A 12,543-nucleotide genomic window follows, 5' to 3' on the forward strand; every position below is an offset into this window, starting at 1 on the left:
TGGCTGAGACAATAGTGGCAGTTTAATTAACAAGTCACCACAAGGACATTAGTTATTGGCAAGAGAGGATGCTAATGGTGGCTTGTCAGCCAATGGTATTTGGTTTGTGTTGTGTGGAGAATAAAAGAAAGCTAACATTGGAGTACTTACTGTGCACCAGGTTGCTGCTCAGAGTTTTACATACAGTATGAGACTGAGTCCTCACCATTCTGTAAGGCATAATTTCTATCCTGTAGACAAGAATATGAAAGCTTACAGAAGCGAAATGAGTTGTTCAGGGAAATGCAGATAATACGTTGGAAACTCACGTATGGCTGACTCTAAAACTCGTGCTCTGAATCACTATTCAGTAATACTCCCCTCTACCCCCTCCACAAACACGCCTGGTTACTCTTAGAGTCAAATTCCATGTTTTCCTTGGTGACCAGGAAGTAAAGGTGTCAGGCTAGGGGAGCAGTATGGATTCTCTCTCGGATGCACTTGGATAAACATTTATTGGATATCAGAGGTGGGTTAATTTCTGGATGCTTGATATATACTTTTGTTATGCAAAGAGCCTGGGATTTAGAGTCAGAAGATCCAGGGTAAGTTCTGGCTTTCACTTTTACTGCCGGGCAAAGTTGCTTTGACTTTCTTCGCCTTGGCATCTGTATAGGAATCATGGCACTACTTTTCGGTATCATTGTTTTAAGAGTATTGGACACGAGCGCACTCTGAAGGCCATGAAGGCTTCACTGTATCAACCCTTAGGATTATGATTACTGAACACCAGATGGAATGTGAGGCAGCCTCTGCCAGGCCAGTTCTGGCAGCTGGTGCAGATGCTGGCGGGAGGGCAGTTGGATTTGTCTGTGTGTGACACTCCAAAATGGGTGGCCTCAGTCTTAGTGTCCTTCTCCCTCATGTGGAGACAGTCCCTCCTCATGGGGAGTATTCCTGCATTTTCTATCTGCAGCTTTCCTCTGGTGGCCTGGTGCGTCCACGATTCCTCTCCCACAGCAGGGCAGGCTGAAGGACACCGGGCTTGTGTCAGTGCCCCTGCTTGGCACTGCCCCTGCTTGGCACTGCATGGTCTCAGAACAAGAAGGGTTTTATTAGGATCCGTCCACCGGTTTCTCTTCAAAGGAGATTGACATTTGAAGAGCTTCACATGTAGCTGGGGACAGATTCTCGACCCAGGACTTTCTTCTCACTGGCGGGCACATCTCTCCTCATCCTTTACCTCACGTTCCCTGTTCTGTGCCTGTAGTCAGCAGGGGTGCAGCTGCTCCTGGGGGTGGGGGGCCAGCATGCAGTGGGAGGTCCCTGCTTCTGTTTCTGGTTAGGATCCGTTCACTTTGTAAACTCCAACGGTGGGGGAAGTGAGGAAGAAGCTCCCAGAATCTTTTACGCAGAATCCTCCACCGTCTCCATGTCCAAGCACAGACTGGGAGTGTCATCTGACAGTCTCATCACCTACCTGTCCTCCCTGTCCTCTCCGTGAACTCACGGTTTTCATTTCTTTCTTTATACTCAGCCACTTGCCAGACTTGAAGTCTTATGCATTCTCTATCACATGTAACAAATTTAATTCAAACTTTTCCATGTGACTACATTTTTAATAGACACTAAAAATTTAGAGTATCCGTCCCCCATATATTAATGTCACATCATTTTAAATTAGCACTAACTCTCAGACATCCTTCCCACGTTCCTTCGCAAGACCCACTTTTAGGCCCTTTACATCACCTGCACCTCAGACACACTACCCAAACACACATCTCGCAGGCATCCAGAAAGCGAACATGCGTCTAAAAACGGACCCCCACAGACATGCCAATGCCTTGTGCCAGTTCACATAAACGGTGACCTGTCCGCAGCACAAACACACTGGATTCTTTATGCCTCTTGCCCTGTTCGAAGCTGTGTGACATATGAATCCATCGACTCTCTCCCAACAATGACAACTCAGTCCAGAAGTGTGTGCAGCTTTCCCAGGCATCCCAGACATTCCCTGAATTCAGCAACCATTCACAATGAGGAATGTTCCCAGTAAATGAGAAGCCCCAGGTAGATCTTAAGGCTTTCCAGACCAATTAAATCAGAATATCTGAGGGTGGAGATTGGGAATCAGTACTTTGAAGTCTTCGCCAGGTAATTCTAATGTGAACCAGGGTTAAGTACTTCTGTTGACAAATTTCCAAGTGTGTTGCCTTAGACAATTCAATTCTATTTTAGTTGACTTAAATCTATTCAACAAACATTTGTATACAGCCTATTAGTATAAGACACTGTGCTTAAGATTTTTTTAATAACACAGCTTAATAAAGGAACTAAAAAGTCCAATTACCTGTCCAGGGATATTCACTGGAATACCCATCACCTAATGGCTAAAGTGATGGTCTCGCTAAAATTTTCCATCTCTTAATTGTTTTTGCATACATTTAATGTGTTATTATTGAGCCTGCGTTATTCACATACGATTTGGCTGAAACTAATTCTCTTATTTTGATTTTCTTTCTAATTTTTGCTTCCTGTTCTTATAGTTTTGCATAGTACTATTTGAGGTTTACAAATTTCTATAATTCTCCAAGCAATGGAGAATCCCAGCATTCACCAAATTACATTCTTATTAGCTAATATCTCACTTTGAACTCAAAGCACTGAGGAAGGTCAATTCTGAGCCAGCACAAGTATGACTGAGTCTTAGGAAAAGGCAGAGAGTTCTAGACATGGGTTTAGAATTCGAAGCTCCTGGGTCCAGCTCGACTTCTCCTGGAGACAGGGCATTGTCCATAATGGATTCACTTATTTAACTGTCTTGTGGCTTGTGTTTTGTGCCAAGAGAGATCCCAAAGAAATCTTCGAGGAGCCTTTTGGATCTACTGCTTGATCCAGGCACCACGTTAATGCTGCCTGGTGCTCTGTAGAGTTGATGAGAGGGAGAGGACATGTGATAAATAGAAATTCATAGGCATGATGTAGTGAGAAGAACATAGTGACGTTTTGGTCCCAGCACAATCATTTTCTAGATTTTTGACCTCAGGGGAGTCTTTTAACTTCGCTGGACCTCTATTTCCTCATCTGTTTCCCTCATGAGTATTTATCCCTTCCTTTTAGGCTCAGACAAGATAACACGTAGAAAACTGGAAAGCACCATACCTATGAAAGTGGTAGGTGGGGATGCTCTTTGCACAGATTTCATAGGTAACTAACCCAGCAAAATTTGCTGTAATGCAGGATTGTCCTTAGGGTCTTCATGGCTTAGGCAGCCAGAATAAATTGAGATAGGAGATGGATTAAAAATGAGGGCAAATAATCGAGTTTTTTCTTTTCTTTTTTTTGGCATTTGCTTTCTTTTAAAAATTTAAACACTTTGAATTCAGAAAACATGAAACAATAAAAATCTCAGTAAACTTTCATGTCTGAGGTCGTTTCTCACTGATTTTATTTTTTCTCTCAAACGGTGCTGATTTTTTAAAAAATCACAAAATGTATTTTTTATCCATTATGAATTTCATAGCATCCTGGCAAACTTTGTCATAATTTTATTTTTGCTGTATGCATTTATTCATTCCTCAGCAAATAGTTATCAGGTGCCTATTCTCTGATGGGCACTGCTCCAGGCTTTAGTGGTCAATAAGACCAACAAGGTTATAAACATTTATGATCACCTTGCTTTAGACAACCATTACTTTAGGTTCTGGGGAGTATAATACGCATTTGCCTGGACAAAACTTGATTTGGAAAAAATTGGTACCCAGGATTGGGTTAATAAGATGTTGCTTTCGGTTTGCTGTACTGTAATTCAAAAATAATTCAGAAATATTTCTTGTATAGTGATTGTTAGTCCATCCAGATGTTGTGCAAAAAATAAGACCCACAATTTTATATTGTATTTTCCATATTTTCTTTCTTAAATTAATAGACTTTATACTCTCAAGCAGTTTTAGCTTTATAGAAAATTTGAGAACAGAATAGAGAGCATTCTCATTTATTTCTCTATTCTTTGCACATAGTTTTCCTGTTATTAACACCTTCCATTAGTATTATATTTTATTTTTTCAATTATTTAATATGTACCTATTAAGCATCTGTTGTATGTCCTCTTCTAGTTATTATAGTGATAGAAAAAAAATCATATTTCTGCCTCTTAAATTGTTTATAATTTTATATATCTACAGTTTGGGATCTCTCATTCATTAAAAAAAATTGCTGTGAACTTAGTGCGTGCCTAATTCAGTGATAGGGCTTAGCACAATATCTAGACATAAAAGACATTCAATAAATATCTCCTGAATATATGAACAAATGAAAATGAAGGATCCAGAAGTAAAAAACATAATACCTATCCTTAGGGACTGAGAAACAACAGACACATACAAGAGTGACTAGAGAAAAATTAAAAAATACATAAAATATTATCTAATCTTATATAAAGGAGACATCAGTACAGGCAAATAAGATATAAAGCCATCACCGATAGTTCCATCTTCTTTTTTGGGATTGTTTTCCTTATCATAACCATTGATCTTGTTGCTGTGTTTTTCATCATTATCACCATAATCATGGCTATTATTATACATCTAAATCCAAGCATTATAAAAACAAACTCCTGCATTCCCATAGTAAGGTTGGAGAAGTATGGGTGTGTTTGTGTGTGTATGATTTTGGCAATCTTAAAGTGCCATCACATCTATAGATGCCATTGCATTGCTCACCAGGAATAAAAGAAATTACTATGTGGGCTTTGTACAAGGAGATCTCATGTTGAAAGTCCTCATGGGCGCTGTACTAAAATGCCTTGCAGTACTGTAACTTCCCAGAGGAAAATAAAACTTAAAGGGATTTGTGAAGGTTACAAAGGCTGCTGACACTTGTCCTTCAGGATATACCATCTTGAGATGCAGGGGAACAAATTGATTTAAAGAAGAGTGCAGTAAGTGTTATATTATTCTATAATTATATATTTTACAATAGTATTATATTATTATTAGCAGTAAGAATCACTAATGGTTACTCAGACAGATGCAGTTCTAATTTTAGAATGTGTATCTTATAAAGAGTTTTAAAATTAAGATAACAATGCTAAAAAAGTATCAAAAGAAATTGAAAATAAATTCTAATCCCAATAAAAATCCTAACAAGTTATTTTGTGGATATCGACACACTGATTCTAAAGTTTATATGGAGAGGCAAAAGACCCAGAGTAGCCGCCCAATATTGAAGGAGACAAGGTTGGAGAACTGACACCACCTGACTTTAATACTTATTATAAAGCTAAAATAATCAAGGTAATGTGGTATTGGCAAAAGAATAGACAAATAGATAAGTGCAACAGAATGGGGGCCCAGAAATAGACCTGCACAAATACAGTCAATTACTCTTTGACAAAGGAGCAAAGATAGTCTTTTCAACAAATGTGTTGAAACAACTGGACATCCACATACAAAAATAATAAATCTAGACACAGAACTTACATCCTTCACAAAATTTAAAATGGATTATAGATGTAAGTGTAAATGCAAAACTATAAAACTCATAGGAAATAACACTGGAGAAAATCTAGGTAACCTTGAATATAGTGATGACTTCCTAGATACAACATCAAAGGCACCATCCGTGAAAGAAATAACTGATAAGCTGAACTTCACTAAAATTAAAAACTTCTGCTGTGTGAAAGACTATGCCAAGAGAATGAACATATTTGCAAAAGATGCATCTGATAAAGAACCGTTAATAAAAATATACCAAGAAATCTTAAAACTCAACAGTAAGGAAATAAACATTGATTAAGAAGTGGGCGAAAAACCTGAACAGACACCTCACCAAAGAAGATAGACAGATGGCAAGTCAGTATATGAAAAGATGTCCAACATCATATGTTGTTAGGGAATTACAAATTAAAACAGCAATGTGATACTACCACACACCTGTTAGAATGGATGAAATCCCGAAACCGACAATACCAAATGCAAACAACAATGTGAAGCAACAGGAACTTTCATTCATTGCTGGTGGGAATGCAAAATGGTACAGCTATTTTGGAAGACAGTTTGGCAGTTTCTTACAAAACTAAGCATACTCTTACCATATGATCCAGCAATTGCATTCTTTGGTATTTGCTCAGATGAATTGAAAACTTGTTTCCACACAAAACTGGCACATGGATATTTATAGCAGCTTTATTCATAATTGCAAGACTTGGAAGCAACAAAGATGTCCTTCAGGAGGAGAATGGTTAAATAAGCTGAGGAACATCCAGACAATGGAATATTATTCAGTGCTAAAAATAAAAATATTAATAATAAATATACTTTATTAATAAGTAAAATTAATAATATAAGAATAATGGAATATTATTAACACTAAAATGAGCCATCAAGCCATGAAAAGATATGGAAGAAACTTTAATGCATATTACTAAGTGAAAGAAGACAATCTGAAAAGGCTTGAAATCATATTGTATGGTTTCAACTCTATGACATTTTGGAAAAGGCAAAACTATGGAGACAGTAGAAAGATCGGTGGTTTCCAGGGTTAGAGGTGACGAAGTGATGAATACACAGAGCACAGAATTTTTAGGGTACTGATTCTATTCTGTGTGATGCTACAATGGTGGATACATGTCATTAAACATTTGTCAAAGCACATAGAATGCACAAGACCAGGAGTGAACTCTAATGGAAACGACGGACTTTGAGTGATAGTGGTGTGTCATTTGTAGATTCATTTATTGTAACAAATTACCACTGTGGTGAGGTATGTTGATAGCAGAGGAGGTTGTATTTTTGTGGAGACAGGAGGTATATGGGAATGATCTATACTTTCTGCTCAATTTTGCTATGAACCTAGAACTGCTTTAAAAAATAAAGTTTAATTTAAAAAAATCCTCCCCCAAATCCCCAAATCCCAACACTCTGATTTCATCCTGCCTACTTCTTCCTTATTTGAAGGTAGACATTGCAATATAGTTATAATCATAAGCATTTATATTCTAAAATAACAATTTTGTTTTTAAGATGAGTATGGCTATTGTATCCTAAACTTGAATATTATTTTATTTAATAAGGCTACCTGAAGCAGAAACTTAGTTATTGAGACAGACTCATTCAATAGGTTAATGGCAGATAGTTGGGAAATCTTTTTGTTGCATCATTCCAATTATAATTATCACTTAAAGAACAGTCATTTAAGTTGTTTTAACTATAACAACATACAGATATTCTTGCTTAAAATCGTGATATGGTAGAAAGAGTGATGAGCCAAAGGTCAAAGGTCAACAGGTCAGATTCTGATTTTAACTTTGCCACCTAGTAGTGGTGGGACTTTGTGCAACTATTTTTAAAATCTACCTGCACTTCAATTTTCTCATTTGTAAAGGGCAATGTAAATAATTTCTACATCTTCCAGTTCAGTTATGCTAATCACTGTCCCATACCAGCACCTCACTCTCATATTTCCTCTCACAGCTAAGTCTTGAGTCACTGTGGTCTCTACTCCAGTTGTCATCCTGACCCCATATTCTCTGAATATCCTCCTGTTTCTTCTCATTTTAGCCAAATAGCAGTCTTTTCTTTAAAGGCCAGCTTAAGTTTCAGATCCTCCATCCAGCCCACATCTTACTTCTTGGAATCCCTAGTTCTTTTGGTCAGTATGACCTAGTTCAGTAAGGACCATGTCTTAGGTGATCTCTGTGACTCATCTTATAGCATAAACTATCAGTGAGTACTTACTAAGCTCTCAATATATACTATATTAAAGACTTATTATATGCCTAGCATAGTGTTTATATGTTGTTGGGAAAATTCCGAGGTGGGAGTAACTGAAGCTTCATACACTATAGTCTTTAGAATATAAAGGAGCTCAAAAATTTCTATTAGCTGGTTATGCTGTAATATCAGAGTCTCAAGAGAGCTACATCATGGAGGGATGGCCTGAACACTGGGCTTGCTATCAGAGGTACTGGGTTCAAATCTTGATTCTTACTAGTTGTGAAAGTTGAAGAAAGACACAGTGTCTTCATGAGTACAAGTGTGGAGGGGGAGACAAGCTCACATGAGAATATTTGGTTCATATTGGGTATATAGTATGCACAAGGCTAATTTATTTTATTTTATTTTATTTTAGCAATAAATCGGATATAGTTATTCCAAGACAGTGATGATTAGTTATTTTAGGTTTCAGGGTACAACCCCAGATTTGGTTCAAATATGTTTTGTGGTGAAAAATTTTCTAAGCCTTCCGTTCAGCCATTCTCTACCAAAGGGGTGTCAAGCTAAGATGTCAAGCTAGGATGTACATTCTCAATCTTTATAGATCTCTCATGGGAGTCAAAAAGTTGCTTTCTAATCCTTTTGCTGTATTTTTGGTGACAAGCTTTGTTTTTTCAGTTTAAAAGGTTTTCCTAATCTCTCTCCTGCACAACTTTCTGAAGTTCACTCACTTCTTTCATTTTCATGACTTAGGTGCTAACTTCTGCCCACGGAAGATCCACAGGCACCCCACATGCTCCAGAAAAAAACAGGGCTACAGTGTGCCTTTCCCTGAACTATAGGAAGTTTTAAATTTAGGTTCCCAGGCGCCCCTCCCTTTCATTTTCTAATCGACTGAGTAGTTGCCAACATTCATAAAATGCATTCTAGCAAAGATGCTTAGATGTCTGGTGTGATCCTGCACGCATGTGTAAACTTCAGTGAAGTTTACACTCTGCGTTTCATCAAGTCCTTTCACCAGTAGCTTCATGTCTTGGGCAAGAGTAATCTGGGAGAGAAAAGGAGCATTGAAATAGGGCAAAAGGTCTAATTGGCTAACTTACTAAGTAGTATGAACATAGAAAGAAATTTAAGATATTTATTTATTTATTTATTTATTTATTTATTTATTTATTTATTTATTTATTTGTCTTTTCCATGACCGGCACTCAGCCAGCGAGTGCACCGGCCATTCCTATATAGGATCCGAACCGCGGTGGGAGCGTCGCTGCGCTCCCAGCGCGGCACTCACCCAAGAGTGCCACGGGCTCGGCCCGAAATTTAAGATTTTTAGCTCTAAGCCCTCATTTGGATTGGATAGGGTTAGGGCAAGCAGGAGACTGGTAAAGTTCTCAGGCAGTTAGATAGGGAAAATAGAGTTTGACAAGTTCCGAATGGCTCTGTATTTGTTATCTGTAGACTGTACAAAACAAATGAGACCTGGTTTCAAGTGAGATGATACACGTGAAGATCCTGGATACACTTACAGCTTTGGTTTATACAAAAGTGTTTAGGATACTAGTAATGGCATCTCCAATTTCTTTTGGAAATAAGTTAATATTTGATGTTCCAAAAAGTATTGAAGTAGTCATAATGAAAAAATTAGAAACTTTATTGAATGCTGTTACACTTAATGCTCTTTCTTAAAAAAATTTTTTTTAGCATTTTTCTAATAACACAGTACATGGTGAGGTGGAAGTGGGTAAGGTGCTATAAAATTTCCAAATGCTAGAAGCCTCTAAAGGTCTTCATCCAGCTCTTCATAGGAACATATGCCATGACTGTCATTCACAACTTGTTTTTGAATTTACTCAGCCACAGTTCCTCAGAGCTGTTGGGAGAAGTATATTATGTTGCTGTTCAAAAATACATTCAAATTCATCCTTACAATGACAAAGTTATTATCATTATAAATGCGTGATACAGCAAGCAATAGGCATCAGGAAGAAATACCCACCATACTACCACTGATCACGGGGTGTTAAAACACTTCCTTCTGAATAAATAAGGGTTAGATGAAAGTGGTAACAAACCATTGAGGTATCTGACCCACATTATTTTCTTTTATTAGCAATCCCTTTACTAGATATATATCTAAAGGAAATGGAACTAGTATGTCGAAGAGACACCTGCAATACCATGTTCATTGCAGTACTATTCACAATAGCCAAGACCTGGAATCAACTTAAGTGTCCATCAGTGGGTGAATGAATAAAGAAAATGTGGTATATATACACAGTGGAATACTATCCAGCCTTAAAAAAAAGGAAATTCTGTTATTTGCAACAATATGGATGAACCTGAAGGACATTATGTTAAGTAAAATAAGCCAAACACAGAAAGACAAATACCACATAACCTTACCTATATGTGGATTGTAAAAAAATTGAATTCATAGAAACAAAAAGAAAAATGGTGGTTACCAGAGACTGGGGATGGAGGGATTTGGGACATGTTGATCAGAGGACACAAAATTTTAGTTACACAGTAGGAAAAAATTCAAGTGTTCTCTTGTACATCATGGTGACTACAGTTAATAACAATATATTGTATACTTGAAAATTACTAAGAGAGTAGATTTTAAGTGTTCTCCCCATAACAAAATGATAAGATATGAGGTAATGCATATAGTAAATAGCATGATTTAGCCATTCCACAAGGCTATATATGAAAGCATCATGTTGTACACCAAAAATATGTACAGTTTGTACTTGTCAATTAAAAATAAATTTAAAAAAATTTAAAAAAAAGAAATGTACAATGTAGGCCCCACTACACACCTACTCAATCAGTTTCTGTATGTAAATATTAAATTTTAAGATGTCAAACAAAACAAAACAAAAACAAAAAACAAGCAAACAAAAAGAACCACACTAACCACACACTTCTTAAGGGCAGGTAAATAGTGTCAAGAGTAAAGTCATTGGTGTTCCACAGTCAAAGAAGATAATCTCTTTATCCCTGCCCCAGCCCTGAATAATGGCTTTGCTAGTAGCAGTCTATGGTGAATTGAGAAGGGTAGTTTGTGAAGCAGTGGCTGAAGGCTGTATGTCACAGACATGCTGCAGGGGTGGCTTTGGTCATGAGTTGCTGATGGAGCAAGTTCTCTGTCACTTACCCCCAGTGAACAGGCAAGGACAGGCTTTTTCAAGGGAGACAGTTGCTGATAGTAGATTAAGCTGTCAAAGAACTTTTCCTCAGGATTGTCCAATTCAGTATCACTCAAACCTGAATAATACATGGGTTTATTTTGTAGGGAAAATTTTTTCAGCTCCTCAGGTGATCAATTATTAGATGTTATTAAAATATGTACAAACATAAAACTAGATATACAATTCCTATGTAACTATAAAGCCAAAGCAAATTTATAGATAAAATCAAACATAATTATAAACCCAATAAAGCTTAAATTAAAAACATTATTTTAATGTGACAGATGATGTGGTTTTATTCAAACCGACCCACTTGTGTGGAAGTTAAATATAGACAGAGTGGAACCATGTACCCTCAGGGTCTGGTCTATGTTTAATTAGGGTCTGTTATTTAAACATATTAATACTCATGCAGAGAATTCCTGTTGGTTTAAGTATGTTGAACGAATTGTTATTAATAGCCTCAAGTGTTCATAAGTTCAGGAAAATCAGATCTCAACCAAAACTCTGTAGTAGGCAATTGTCAACTGTAAGTTTAATAAGGTATCATTTGATAATTTATTAAATTGTATATTCACTTCAAGATAAGGTAAACATTGTGTGATTCTGAAATTGCTGCTAAATGTGTATCTAATGCAGTTACTAGTAGAATCAGAGACGGAACCATTCTGCCTGTGTATTTATGCCTCAGGTTTCTGCTTATAAACTGGGGTGTGTTGGTGTGTAAGAAGTCAGAGCCCGATCACACATCTGCTCACAGCAGGAAGATGACGTGGACTGCTATGGCTGAGTAGATTAAACTGGCCCACGCCATGTGATGACTCAATTTTCCCACCGTTTCCTCTATTTCTAGATTGGTTCTCGACTTGATCCGGCTTTCATTTGGTATTTGTACAATTGTGAACACAAATGAAATTGCATGATGGTCCTTGACTACTGCTTGTATTAAAAATGTCAAATTATAGCATCAAAGGTACAAAATTTAAAAAATTCTAGAAATCTTGTGGACTGCCAGAATATGTTCACACTTTGAGACACACTTTAAAACTAAATTTGGACTCCATTTTTGTCAGGAAAACATTTTTGATCTGCTCTCTTTTCTTTTAATTTCTTTAATAATTAGACGTAACAATCATGACTTCTGAGTGATGAGTGCTTATTACGTACCAAGACTTAAGTTAAGCACTTTACATATGTATTAAACCTTGTAATAGTTATGTAAGGTGGGGTTTTTCCTATTTTACATATGAGGACACTTGACACTCAGAAAATGGTCAATCGGTACCAATTAAAAATAAAATAAAATTTAAAAAGCACACCTCACATCTATGAGTGATTTACTTAGATTTTTCAATGCTGTTTTAAATAAATAAAATCTTCATTTATTAAAAATAAAAAGAAAGAAAAGGGTCAATCATATGGCAAGTAAGTGGCAGACCAGAATTTGAACCTAGATCATTCTTATTCTAACACCTATGTTCTTACCCACTACTTAGTTACTCTTCTTGTGCCTCTATTGTGCACTGTGAATATCTTTTTTTTTACTACAAGTAGGCACAAGTGATTTATAATTATCTCCTTATATGCCTGTCTTTCCTATAGGGCCAGTGAGTCTCAAACTTTAGCAAACATTAGAATCAACCAGAGTGCCTTTTAAA

The sequence above is a fragment of the Cynocephalus volans genome, chromosome 8, assembly GCF_027409185.1.
Source record: "Cynocephalus volans isolate mCynVol1 chromosome 8, mCynVol1.pri, whole genome shotgun sequence".
Lineage (NCBI taxonomy): Eukaryota > Metazoa > Chordata > Mammalia > Dermoptera > Cynocephalidae > Cynocephalus > Cynocephalus volans.